Genomic DNA, 13760 nt, shown 5'->3' with positions numbered 1-13760 from the left:
GCCTGAACGGAAGTAGACCCCTCTTGGAGTCCTGCATCGAGTACTTGATCAACATCTTGTCAATTTACGATGCCTGAGACAGTGCTAGCACTTTGTTCTTACGATCCCGAAAGATCTGTATACCTAGAACAAACTAAGCCTCTCCTAAATCTTTCATTTGGAATTGGGTTACTAGCCAGTTCTTTGTTAGGATTGGTATCCTAATTCTCCCGGAGTCTCGTTGTTTTGTAAAGATATGCATTGTTCAATGAATGAAATAAGTGTTATTTAATTCTGACATTTACTCATATCCAATAAACAAAGCTCCTTAGTTATATTATGTTAATTTCATTTTGATTATATATGATATAATCGGTATGATGTATAAGATATATCTAGTGGAAGATTGATGTAAATGAGATTTACATTAAGTACCATGAAATAGAAAAAGAACTATGGTTTATATGTTTCATGAGATGAAATATTAAAACTATAGGTTATAAATATAGTATGATAAGTTGGTTAAAATTTATGTTTATAATAATATTAATTAATAGATAATTAATACTTTTTCATTTAAATAACCAAAGTAGTGGGTGGTTATTGGATCACGGTAACCGTGAGTTTAAAAGGAAAGTGGTTTCCTATTTTGAAAGGAGCTTTTACAAAAGTTTGAAAAAGAATTTTAAGTTTTCTCTCCGGCGAAAAATAAACTCACAAAGTTGTCGAGTAAATACATATTTACTAAACGACGGTTGGACGAGCTAAACGATCGTGCAGGTGCGAGCTAAACGATCGCATAGCTTTGCTAGACGATCGCTGGCCCAAGGTAAACGATTGTGTAGAGTCTGTAGGCGAAAAAATCGAGCTAAATGATAGAGTTAGACGATCACATAGATTTTGCTAGACGATCAGATAGTTTTATCTAAACAATTGGGCATTGAACTATACGATAGGTCTCTGAATCCCACTTGCCCAGTTGTGTATGCGATCGTTCTTTCCTCCGTTCGTCTGCCTCATACCAAGTCCGAACAGAGCCCACCCTCTGGATTCTCACACCGAGAATACCAAGGTCGCCTTGTTGGTAGTGTCAGACTCAACTCGACACCGTTGAGGTTTTCTGGAGGCCGTTAGTGGCGCTGTGGAGGCCGTTCGTTGTTGCGGAGGAGATCATGACCGAGGAGATCGTTGAGGACGAGCGCGAAGTGTTCGTGCGGTGTTTGTTGCGGTGTTACGGTCGTGTAGATTGAGAGCTCATGGTTGCTTTTGTTCGATCAGAGTTGCACATCGGAGCGTGGAGACGCTTCTGCTGATGTTCGTATAGAGTTTGATCTCTGTTCTTCTGTTTTGTTCATGTTGTAATTTCTCTGTATAATTGTATAACTGTTTTTTTTTAAAGTCAACTGTAAATGTATTGTTGATTTATGATTGCAATTTGGAATAGTCTTGTTCTACTGCTCATGGAAATCTCGTTTTCGATTTCTTTCAATTGGTATCGGAGCCAATTTCTCTGATATTCCAAATTACATATCTGAATTGAACGCCATTTTCAGTCGCGGTGGGTTTCTGCATTTGTGGTTAACCATTTTCTGCATTTGTGGATGAATGTTTCGGGTTTAAATTGCCTTTTTGTAAAGCTTTTGGTATTACAAAGTGTTAATTGCAAAGGCCCCTGCATTTTTGGGTGAAATTAACTTTGCAATCGAGTCTGTAATGTAAAATGTTTGAGTTCGTCGAGTCGAGTCGTTCGTGATGAAGCTTCAGCGCATGGCGATGCAGTTCTCAATAAAAAAGAATTGCCCCAATCGGATTTATAAATCGAGTCTGTATTTATAGTAAGTGGGTGAAGGGTGTGTGCCAACACATCCTATGGTCTCTGTCATTGGTTCACATCGTGAGATCATTTTGTACGCCCTCGTGTCGCCTTTGGAGCGGCCCTCTTCAGATGGGTTTTGTGTAGTTGGTCAATATCAAGGTGAACTCCATAAATGGCTAGGGTTGCTTTAGGTTTTCCTGAATTGAATTTTTTCCCTTCGTATTGGCCTTTTGGGACGGACCTCTAGGGCTTAAAATGGTGGGTCACACTTACGGGAGATTGTTAAATAAGTTAATGATCTCTTGGCCAAATCAATGATGGCTAGTCGTTATAGGAACAAGAGTTGTTCTGGTATTAATGACTGGTTGAGATCTTCTCAATTCAGAGGAGGGATAACTAACCTCCATTCGGCGGCTTTTGTCCTAAACCTTTGAAACATCATTGTGAAACTAGATGTCACACGGGGTTCATGTTAGTTTTGTTAAAACCTTATTGGATATTGTTTTGTTTTACAACGGGTATTTGCTTAAAACCTAATGTAGGTCAATGTGTTTTTCTTTTCAGTAACTCGTTAGTATTTCCGTTTAAAGCTTTTAAAAACAAACAATTATTTACAGTGGAAAGAATCGTGTGAAACGAACTTCGTGGCAAGCGACTCCATCCCACTACTCTCCAAAAGAGGAGACAAGACAATAAATATGATTTATTGGTCTTGGAGACATGTCTGGTAGAGAATGATGATTCTGCCTGGATCCTTGATTCAGGTGCTACCAATCATGTCAGTTTCTCTTACCAAGGATTTAGTTCCTGACAAACGTTGCCACTGGAAGAGATGACTCTTATAGTTGGTAATGGTGAGATTATTTCAGCTATTGTTGTAGGCAGGCTGAAGTTATTTGTTGACAAGAAACGTTATCTGTTACTGGATAATGTTTTTTTAGTTCCTCATATTAAGAGGAATTTAATCTCGGTTTCTTGTCTCATTGAACAAGGCTATACTATCTCCTTTTTTTTTAGAATAAAGTGTTTATTTTCAAGAATGGAATGGAGATTGATTATGGTTCAATGGAAAATAACTTATATGTACTACGGTCGTTAGTAATAAAAGCCTTGTTTGACATTGAAATTTTCAGTACGACAACAACAGCTAAAAGACTAAAGGTTTCTCCAAAGGAAAACGCCCATCTTTGGCATCTAATGTTAGGTCACATTAACCTCAATAGGATTGAGAAGTTGGTGAAAAGTGGACTTCTAAAGAATTTAGAAGAAAACTCATTGTCGGTATGTGAATCATTCCTTGAAGGCAAGATGACCCAACGACCTTTTACTGGAAAAGGTTATAGAGCCAAGAAAGCCTTGGAGCTTGTACATTCAGACCTCTGTGGTCCGATGAATATTAGAACTCGAGGTGGGTATGAATATTTTATCTCTTTCATAGATGATTATTCAAGATTTGGGTATCTCTTCTTAATGCAACGTAAGTCTGAAGCTCTTGACAAGTTCAAGGAGTATAAGGCTAAAGTTGAAAACTTGTTAGGTAAGAAGATAAAAACACTACGATCTGATCGTGGTGGAGAGTATAATGATCTCAAATTCTAGAACTATATGATAGAACATGGGATTGCGTCCCAACTCTCGGTCTCAGGTACACCTCAGCAGAATGGTGTATCAGAAAGGAGAAATAAGACTTTGTTGGACATGGTTCGGTCTATGATGAGTTATGCTTATCTTCTAGACTCGTTTTGGGGTTATGCAGTGCAGACTACATGTTATATCCTGCACACAGTTCCCTCGAAAAGTGTTTCTGAAACACCTTTTGAGTTATGGAGAGGCCATAAAGGTAGTTTATGCCACTTCAGGATTTGGGGCTGTCCGACACATGTGCTAGCGACTAACCCAAAGAAGTTGGAACCACGTTCGAAGGTTGCCTCTTTGTAGGCTATCCCAAGAAAACGAGAGGAGGATACTTTTATGATCCAAGTGAGAACAAAGTATTTGTTTGCACTAATGCTATCTTCTTGGAAGAAGATCACACGAGGGATCATAAGCCATGAAGTAAGCTCGTTTTACGTGATATCTCAAGTGAGACTGAGACTGCTTAGGGTTTAACAAGAGTTGTTGAACAGGCCGACAGATCAACAAGAGTTTTTGAGATTGGAACGTCCAGTCAACCAGCTCAAGAGTTGAGACTGCCTCGACGTAGTGGGAGGGTTATGAACCCACCGGATCGCTACATGTATTTGACTAATAACCAAAACGTCATTATGAATGATGGGGTCGAGGATCCGTTGTCTTTTAAGAAAGCAATGGAGGATGTTGACAAAGATGAATGGGTTAAGGCCATGAACCAGGAAATGGGGTCTATGTACTTCAATAACGTCTGAAAGCTTGTTGATCCATCTGATGGGGTCAAACCTATTGGGTGTAAGTGGATTTATAAGCGAAAGAGAGGTGTAGATGGAAAGGTGCAAACCTTTAAGGCTAGGCTCGTGGCAAAGGGTTATACCCAGGTTGAGGAAGTTGACTATGAGGAAACTTTCTCATCTGTTGTCATGCTTAAGTCTATCTGGATTTCCTATCCATAGTTACATTTTATGATTATGAAATATGGCAAATGGATGTCAAGACTGCCTTTCTTAATGGTAATCTTAAGGAGACCATCTATATGACTCAACCATAGGAGTTCATAGTTCCAGAACAAGAGCAAAGATTTTGCAAGCTTAATAGGTCCATTTATGGGCTGAAATAACAATCTTGATCTTGGAACATCAGATTTGACACTACTGTCAAGTTGTTTTGCTTTGACCATAATGTTGATGAGTCTTGTGTTTACAAGAAGATCATTAACAAGTCAGTAGCTTTCCTGATACTGTATGTGGATGATATCCTACTAATTAGGAATGATGTAGGATATCTGACTGACATTAAGAGTTGGCTAGCTGCTCAGTTCCAAATGAAAGATTTGGGTGAGGCACAGTATGTTATCGGGATCCGGATCATTCAAGATCGCAAGAACAAACGGTTAGCCCAGTCTCAGGCATTGTATATTGATCAAATGTTGATCAGGTACAAGATGAAGGATTCAAGAGGGGTTTGTTACCTTTCAGTCATGAAATCGTTCTGTCTAAGGATCAATGTCCTATGACACCTCAAGAAGTTGAGGAGATGAGACGGATTCCCTATGCTTCTACTGTAGGAAGCTTGATGTATGCAATGTTATACCCGACTCGAAATTTGCTAAGCAGTAGGGATTGTCAATTGGTATCAGTCCAATCCAAGACTTGATCACTAGATGGCGATCAAGACGATCCTCAAGTATCTTCGGAGAACGAGGGACTACATGCTTGTGTATGGAGATAAGAATCTGATTCTTACAGGATACATGGACTCTGACTTTCAGATCGATCGAGATTCTCGCAAATCGAGATCGGTGTCAGTGTTTACTCTGAATGGAGGGGTTGTAATTTGGCAAGCATCAAGCAAGGATGCATCACGGACTCCAGTATGGAAGCCGAATACGTAGCAGCTTGTGAAGTAGTTAAAGAGGCTGTTTGACATTTGGAAGTTGTTCCAAATATGAATTTGCCTATCACTCTTTATTGGAATAACAGCGGGGCTGTGGTAAATTCGAAGAAGCCTCGGAGTCATCGTCGAGGTAAGCACATAGAGCAGAAATATCACCTGATCAAGGAGATTGTGCGTAATGGTGATATGATAGTTCAGTAGATCGCATCGGAGCATAACGTTATTGATCCCTTTACAAAGGCCCTCATGGCTAAAGTGTTCAAGGGTCACCTGGAGAGTCTGGGTCTGCGAGACATGCGACATCTTGTCTAGGGCAAGTGGAAGATTATACTGGGGTATGTCCTAGTTTATTGTATATTGTACATTATATTGTATTCTACATTAGTTTCCCGAGTCATTAGGACAAGTGGGAGATTGTTGGGATTGATGTCCTAATTCTCTTGTAGTCTTATTGTTTTGTAAAGATACGCATTGTTCAATGAATGAAATAAGTGTTATTTAATTCTGGCATTTACTCATATCCAATAAATAAAGTTTCTTGGTTATCTTATGTGAACTTAAGCATGTATATGTGATATACAAGTGGATCATGCCTTAAGTGATAACCTAAATCGATCTGTAGTATAAGGATTAAGGTGGGATACTTGATCCTGGTGACACTACGGATACGGCTCGCTTTGTAGAGGTTTTCAAGTGTTATAAACTACTACATATGGTTAATCCTGACCATTCGTGTGGAGACGTGGAGCGGGAGTGTCCTATACAAAGAGTTTGTATAAGACCTGGACCACGAGATGACTAGACTCTGTATATAATGTCGTTAATACTAGAGACTTGCATCTCACCTAAACGACCATAGATGACACGACCTCATTCCTGAGTGTTTTGGGAACTCCTGCCTTTGAGGGCAGTCCTTTGATTAGTATGGGTGAGAGTGGCCAGATTTCTAACTCAACATGCCTACCTTTTTGGGGACTTGTCTGATTTGGGAACTGGGAACTCAATACACAAGCTGTCTCTTATACACATCTAGATGTGTATAAGAGACAGTTCCTGAAGCAATGATAAGTAGAGAGATTGCTCCCTTAAGGGCTGATTTTGGGGCTTGAACATAGTGGCCACAACTTTTCTTTGGAAGAGAAGACTTAGTCATAGTAGGACTATGATTTATGTTCATTAGAGGGATCAATAGTACTTAAGAAGACAGATGTAACTATAAGGGCATAACGGTTATTGGCCCAGCTGTACTTACGAGCGATCTGTGAAGGGTTGTCGCACTGCTCATTGGTTAAGATGGACACATAATATATCTGTAGTTAAGAGAGTTCAGCTGTCGGTCTTTAGTGGAGTGTCTGGCAGTTAATGGATGGTGGATCCCGTGACTAAAGATTTTAGTCAGTTATTCACGTACCATTGCAGCTTCAGATCTACAGGTCCATGAGGTCCCCTGGGTAGCTTGGATTCTGTTAAGGATCAGTTCTTGGCGTTGATTTGAAATGTTCAATTGACAAGGGGTATTTTGATTATATATGATATAATCGGAATGATGTATAAGATACATCTAGTGGAGGATTGATGTAAATGAGATTTACATTAAGTACCATGAAATAAAAAAAGAACTATGGTTTATATGTTTCATGAGATGAAATATTAAAACTATAGGCTATAAATATAGTATGATAAGTTGGTTATCATTTATGTTTATAATAATACTAATTATTAGATAATTAATACTTTTTCTCTTAAATAACCAAAGTAGTGGGTGGTTATTGGATCACGGTAACCGTGAGTTTTAAAGGAAAGTGGTTTCCTATTTTGAAAAGGAGTTTTTACAAAAGTTTGAAAAAGAATTTTGAGTTTTCTCTCCGGCAAAAAAGAAATTCACGAAGTCGTCAAGGAAATAAAGATTTACTAAACGATGGTTGAGTGAGCTACACGATCGTGCAGGTGCAAGCTAAACGATCGTATAGTGTTTACTAAACGATCGCATAGCTTTGCTAGACGATCGCTGGCCCAAGGTAAACGATCGTGTAGAGTCTGTAGGCGACAGACCGAGCCAAATGATAGAGCTAGAAGATCGTATAGTTTTATCTAAATGATTGGGCCTCGACCTATATAATAGGTCTCCGACTTCTCCCACTTCTCTACTCGTGTATGCAATCGTTCTTTCCTTCGTTCGTCTGCCTCATACCAAGTCCGAAAAGAGCCAACGCTCTAGATTATCACACCGAGAATACCAAGTTCGCTTGTTGGTGGTGTCAGACTCAACTCGACACCGTCGAGGTTTTCTGGGGGCCGTTCATGGTGCTGCGAAGGTCGTTCGCTGTTGCGGAGGAATTCGTGTTGCGCAGGAGATCGTGACCGAGTAACTCATTGAGGACGAGCGCGAAGTGTTTGTGCAGTGTTCGTTACGGTATTTCGGTCGTGTAGATTGAGCACTCGTGGTTGCTGCTGTTCGATCAGAGTTGCGCATCGAAGTGTGGAGACGCTTCTGCCGATGTTCGTATAGAGTTTGATCTCTGCTCTTTTGCTTTGTTCATGTTGTAATTTCTCTGTTTAATTGTATAACCGTTTTTTTTAAGTCAACTATAAATGTATTGTTGATTCATGATTGTAATTTCGAATAGTCTTGTTCCGCTGCTCATGGAAATCTCGTTTCCAATTTCCTTCATTCTTAACTGCAGTCAGTAAACCTATATCATTCCCAATGAGTAGGATATCGTCTACATACAACACTAAGAAGACTACTGAAGCGTTGATGATCTTCTTGTAGACACAAGGTTCATCCATATTTTGGTCAAAGCCATAGACTTGATCGTAGTATCAAACCGTATGTTATAAGATCGAGATGCCTGTTTCAGTCTATAAATGAACCGATTCAGTTTGCAAACCTTTTGGTCTTGACCTTGGGCTATGAATCCCTCAGGCTGCACCATATAAATGGTCTCCTTAAGATTTCTATTCAGAAAGGACGTATTGACATCCATTTGTCAGATCTCATTATTATAATAAACTGCAATGGACATGAGGATGTGGATCGACTTTAACATGGCAAAAGGCAAGAAAGTCTCCTCATAGTCGACTCCTTCTACCTGGGTATAACCCTTTGCCACAAGTCGAGCCTTGAAGGTCTGTACCTTCTTATCAGCACCGTGCGCTTATAGATCCATTTACAACCTATAGGGTGAACCCCATCAGACTGATCTACAAGATTCCATACTGAGTTGAAGTACATCGACTCCATCTCGAGATCCATGGCCTTGACCCATTCATCCTGGTCAACATCCACCATTGCCTTCTTATAAGACAACAGATCCTCAACATCGCCATTTGCTACCACAGCAAGGATTTTCGTGAAACCCAGATAGTGAACGGGTGGGTCGCAACACTCCCACTACGTCGAGGTTCCCTCAACTCATGAGGTGGAACCAACCTACTGGATGAACTTCCATCAACAACTCTTGTTGATGTAGCAGGCTCTTCAACAACTCTTGTTGAACTTTCAGTAGTTTCATTGGAAAGTTCACGTAACACAACTTTGTTTCATGGACTGTGCTCCCTTATATGATCTTCCTCCAGGAAAGTAGCGTGTTTTGAAACAAACTCCCTATTTTTCGTCAGATCATAAAAATAACCCTCTCGTGTACCTTTGGGGTGGCCTACAAAGAGGCATAACCTCAACCATGGTTCTCACTTCTTGGGATTAGCCTCAAGCACATGTGCACGGCAACCCCAAATGCGAAAGTGGCGTAAACTAGCTTTACGCCCATTTCACAACTCCAGAGGTGTTCTTGCAACCACTCTTGGAGGGAACACAAAGTTGAGCTATGTAACACCGCAGTCTCCACTGTGAAAACCCAAAACCGAGTCCGGTAAGGAAGCGTAACTCATCATCGAGTAAACCATGTCTAATAAGGTCCTATTTCTCCTCTCGCTACCATTTTGTTGAGGTGTACCCGGCGCTGAGAGTTGGAAAACGATTCCATGTTCGATCAAATAGTCTTGGAATGCCGAGTCTAAAAACTCTTCACCTCAATCCGATCGAAGTGTTTTAATTCGTCTATCTAATGCGTTTTTCAACTTCAACCTGAACTCTTGAATTTTCTAAGAGGATTCGTTCCGTTGCATAGATAAACATAACCATACCTGGAGTTAATCATCAGCAAAACTGATAAAATACTCATAGCCACTCGGACTCGTACATTCATAGAATCACAAAGGTCAGAATGTACTAACTTAAGAGGCTCCTTTTCCAGTAAAAGGTCGTTTAGTCATCTTACCTCAAGGCAAGATTCGCACACAGGTAAAAGAATTTCTTCTAAACTCACTTGGAAGTTCATTTTTCACCAATCTCTCAATCTTATTGAGATTGATGTGCCCTAAACGTAGATGTCAATGTTAGGCATTTTTTTTTTTGGAGAAATTTCGTCGACATTTTGATTGAGTTACGATAGTTCTGAACATTTCAGTATTATGGAGGGAATTAATGGCTAACGGCCTTAGCAAATATAAATTTGATTCCAGATTTGCTGTGTAAATAAAAATTACCATCGTTATAAATAAACGCTTTATTCATGTTAAAAAAAGACAGTATATTTACATTGCAATAAACACTTTATAGAAATAAGATTCCTTTAGTTCAGGAACAATATATACATCATTTAAAACAAGAAACCTATTCTGTAAAGCTAATTGGAGTCCTCCCACTGCCACAGCTAAGACGACGTGTCTGGTGCCTACTCGCATCGTCATCTCACCAGCCTCTAGCTATCGTCAAGATCTAATCCCTTGAAAACAAGAAAAAACATGATTAGTGGCGCTTAAATCAATTATCCAGGTCGAATCATTATTCTCTACTAAACAAGTTTCAAGCACAAGAAAATCACATTTACCTTTATTGGTCTTGGCCTTAGCCTTAGCTACTTTCTTCTCTTTTAGATACCGAGGACAATTCCTCTTCCAGTGTCCATCTTGGTTGCAGTGGAAACACTTTTCCTTAGCATCTTGTGGACGCCTATTTGGGGTGATAAGTGATGGGTTAGCAGGTGCCTTCCATTTTCCCTTACCACCATTCTTCTTCTTCCCCTTTGCAGAGTTAGAAGCAGAAGGTGTAGTTTGTTCCTGAGGTCGAACCTCTATGGAACGTCCTGGCGGATGAAGCAACATTTGCCTCACCCTTCTGCCTTTCCTTAATTTTCAGTAAAGATTGGTATGTTTGCAACTCATTGAGGAGAGTTGTAAGGTTATACTTCACTTTGTTAAGAATCACATTGCTAATAAAGTGCAGGAAGCTCTCCGGCAAAGAATGCAGGATTATGCTAACTTGACTGCCCTCATTGATGGTAGACCCATTCAACTCCGCCACATTAAAGTGAACTATCATGTTTAGCACATGTTCACGAACAGAGGTGCCTTCTTTCATTTTGAAGTTGAATATGTATTTAAGAGCCTCATGCATAAGCTGTTCAGACGGTTATCCAAACATCCCTTGTAGGGACTCCATGATCTCACGCCTGAGATCATAGGCTCATGTTTTTTAGCCAAGACGTCAGAAAGACTTGCCAAGATATAGGCTCGGGCCTTTTTATTCACCCTTGTCCATCGCTTGTATGCCTCCTGAACATTTCGGGTGGCATTCGAAGCTGGAATAGGAGGACAAGCCTCTGTGAGAGCGAACATGAAATCCTCGATGATCAAGATCGTCGTGATCATGTATTTCCATATTGCGAAATTATCGCCAGTAAGTTTTTCGGCGCTTAGCAAAGATAACGTGGCTGTTGCTATTTGAAAATGTTGCTGAAAATATGAACAAAACTTTATTAGAATTTTCTAAACCACTTTTAAACCAATCAGTTTTGCAAAATAGTTTCAAGTACCCTAAGTTATAGACTTCTATTTTGCAATGATGCCCCAGTGAGCAAGACAAACGCCACCGGTGGGGTGATCAGTTGCCCCTTCGTTGGGATGAGACATTCTTAACCATTTGGCAGAACAAACTCTTGGAACTGAACCTAATAGCCATTATTTTTCGGTCCAGAATCGTTAACTTTTAATTATTCTGCGTAAATGTAACCTCTCTCTTTCGGTGCCAGAGTCCCGCCCTAATGCGCTTACCATAGGAAAAAGATAGATTAGGACAAAAGACTAAGTTACCTTATTCTCTTACAGAAGATCAAATAAAGAAACGCACAAAACTATCATCCTTTAGGGGGACACACCCAGGGTGCCTCGAGGCGATGCGCAGTAACTTTATTCAACCTAACGAGGGAGACCGAGGGATATGTTGTCGCACTTCCGCTCTCACTTACTATAAACATTCTCTCCATCCACCTTGATATTGACCTACCCAAACACCATCCGTTGGAAGGACACACCAAAGGTGCCGCGAGGCCGAGGATAGATTTCACAGTGGGGACTATTTAGGAGAAACGTGAAAGATTTAAGTAAAGCATCTTATGCCTCAAGTACCTCCCACTGAATGTTCTAACTAGGGGTTCATTAACCTAGACAATCTAGCTACTGATTTTAGTCTAAGTCGTCTTTTTAAACTCTGCTCATTAACAACGTTTGTCTATGAAATATGAACAAGTTCAAGTAGTCACGTTTAAACACTTTAATGGACTATCCTTAACTTGTATGCATGCATCAAATCTATCTAATTCACCTTTCCAGGTAAGTTCCTAGGTAGGGTGTTATGTTTCCGTCAACTTAAATACCCCAGCCTAGATAGAACCCGCCTTAGACAAAAGGTCCCTTATAGATAGATTTGCTACACTTTAATCTTTTATTAGCCAATTTAATCCTATTAAACTGATTAAAGATTAAACCTTCAGGGTTGCTAATCGTATTAAAACCGTGATCTTAGGTCTATGTGATCTAAGTTTTAAACAATTTAAAACCATGAATTAAACCTAAGTTAGCATGCATGTCTTTCTTTTCTCTTTTAGTTCTATATTCTCTTTAACTTTTAAAAAGAAACAACTAAAAGCGTTGTGCACAATAAGGCGTTTATAACATTTATAAAGTAACCTATGTGTCATGCTTCATGCAATGTCCAGTCATTACTATATATAACTTTTATATAACGCGTAACAACCAAGCAAATATGTTATCATTCACTCTTATACTATAACATTTATGATATAAAGATGATGCATGTCAATGCTTTTTATGCATGCATAAATATAACTCTTATATTATATGATGCATGAGCATGCTCTTACATAATTAAATCATGCTTATCTAAATTATAACAATTATAATAAAGAGATGATGCATGACCATTGCATAACCTAAGGTGAGATTTACTATATGTGCATACCATATGATATATAATAAACATACATCACATGTAATAAACAAAGGATTAATGGACCGGGATGAGTCTTTACAAAAATCAGAATGAAAAAACCCTATATATTAGATTTTCATCGAGCAAACCGATTCACAGACGAACTGGGTCTTGAACCGCCAGGAGGTCTTCATCATGTAGCAAACTCTGCAGGTAGACGATCGTTCAGCGTGCACTAGACTATAGGATCATAAGTAAACGATCGCGTAGACGATGACGAGGCTACGAAGCCTGATCGTCTATGCGATCGTGTAGCACGACGATAGGTATACGATTTACCTTGAGTTACTAAGCGATCGTTTAGTCAGTTACTAAGCGATGAAGCTTGCTAACCTACACGATTGTCTAGCGCGCGCTTTAAACGATACACGAGCATCTCATCTTCTACACGACGCGATTCTCAGCGATCGCGTACCCGATCGTTAACCCGATGCGACCAACTCTTGTTCGCATTCCCCATCGTTTAACCGATGCGTTCATCAGCGATCGCGTATTCCTTCATCTCTACAATGAGATGAACAGTGATCACCTAGAACTTCTTCTGCACGATGCGATCAACCCTAGATCGCCTCCTTCATCGAAGAGTTATAACGCTTGCCCAGAACTTCGACGAACGACTCAAAACTTCAAACAAACATTGAATACAAACTCGATAACAATTATTAATGCCTAAAAACGCAGGGGCCTTTACAAATAACCGCAAATGTAAAAGGATCTAAATCAAACCGAGGCTAATCATCCCGAAAACATCCATTAATCCGGCACATCCACAATAGATTTAACAATTAAACAGCGTAGAAATGCACCCACCATGAATGTAAAAGTCATTTCGTTGCAACAGATGAAATTTGAAGTTCAAACCTGGCTCAATTAGCATTGGAAGAGATTCATAATAGATGAGTTTCCATGGATCGGTCGATGATGCTCGCATCTCACCGTGACGAATATACATTATACATTCAACACTACAGTTTGCAAATAACTCTAATTACGGATGCTACTAACAAAAAATTATAAGGGAAAGTTCATACCAGTTGAATACTATCTTCAAAACTTCAGAACTCTACGCAGCGGAAACCTCCTAGTGAT

Source organism: Benincasa hispida, chromosome 3 (genome assembly GCF_009727055.1).
Source record: "Benincasa hispida cultivar B227 chromosome 3, ASM972705v1, whole genome shotgun sequence".
Classification (NCBI taxonomy): domain Eukaryota; kingdom Viridiplantae; phylum Streptophyta; class Magnoliopsida; order Cucurbitales; family Cucurbitaceae; genus Benincasa; species Benincasa hispida.
The sequence above is the reverse complement of the archived record's forward strand: the minus strand, read 5'-3'. Positions refer to the sequence as shown.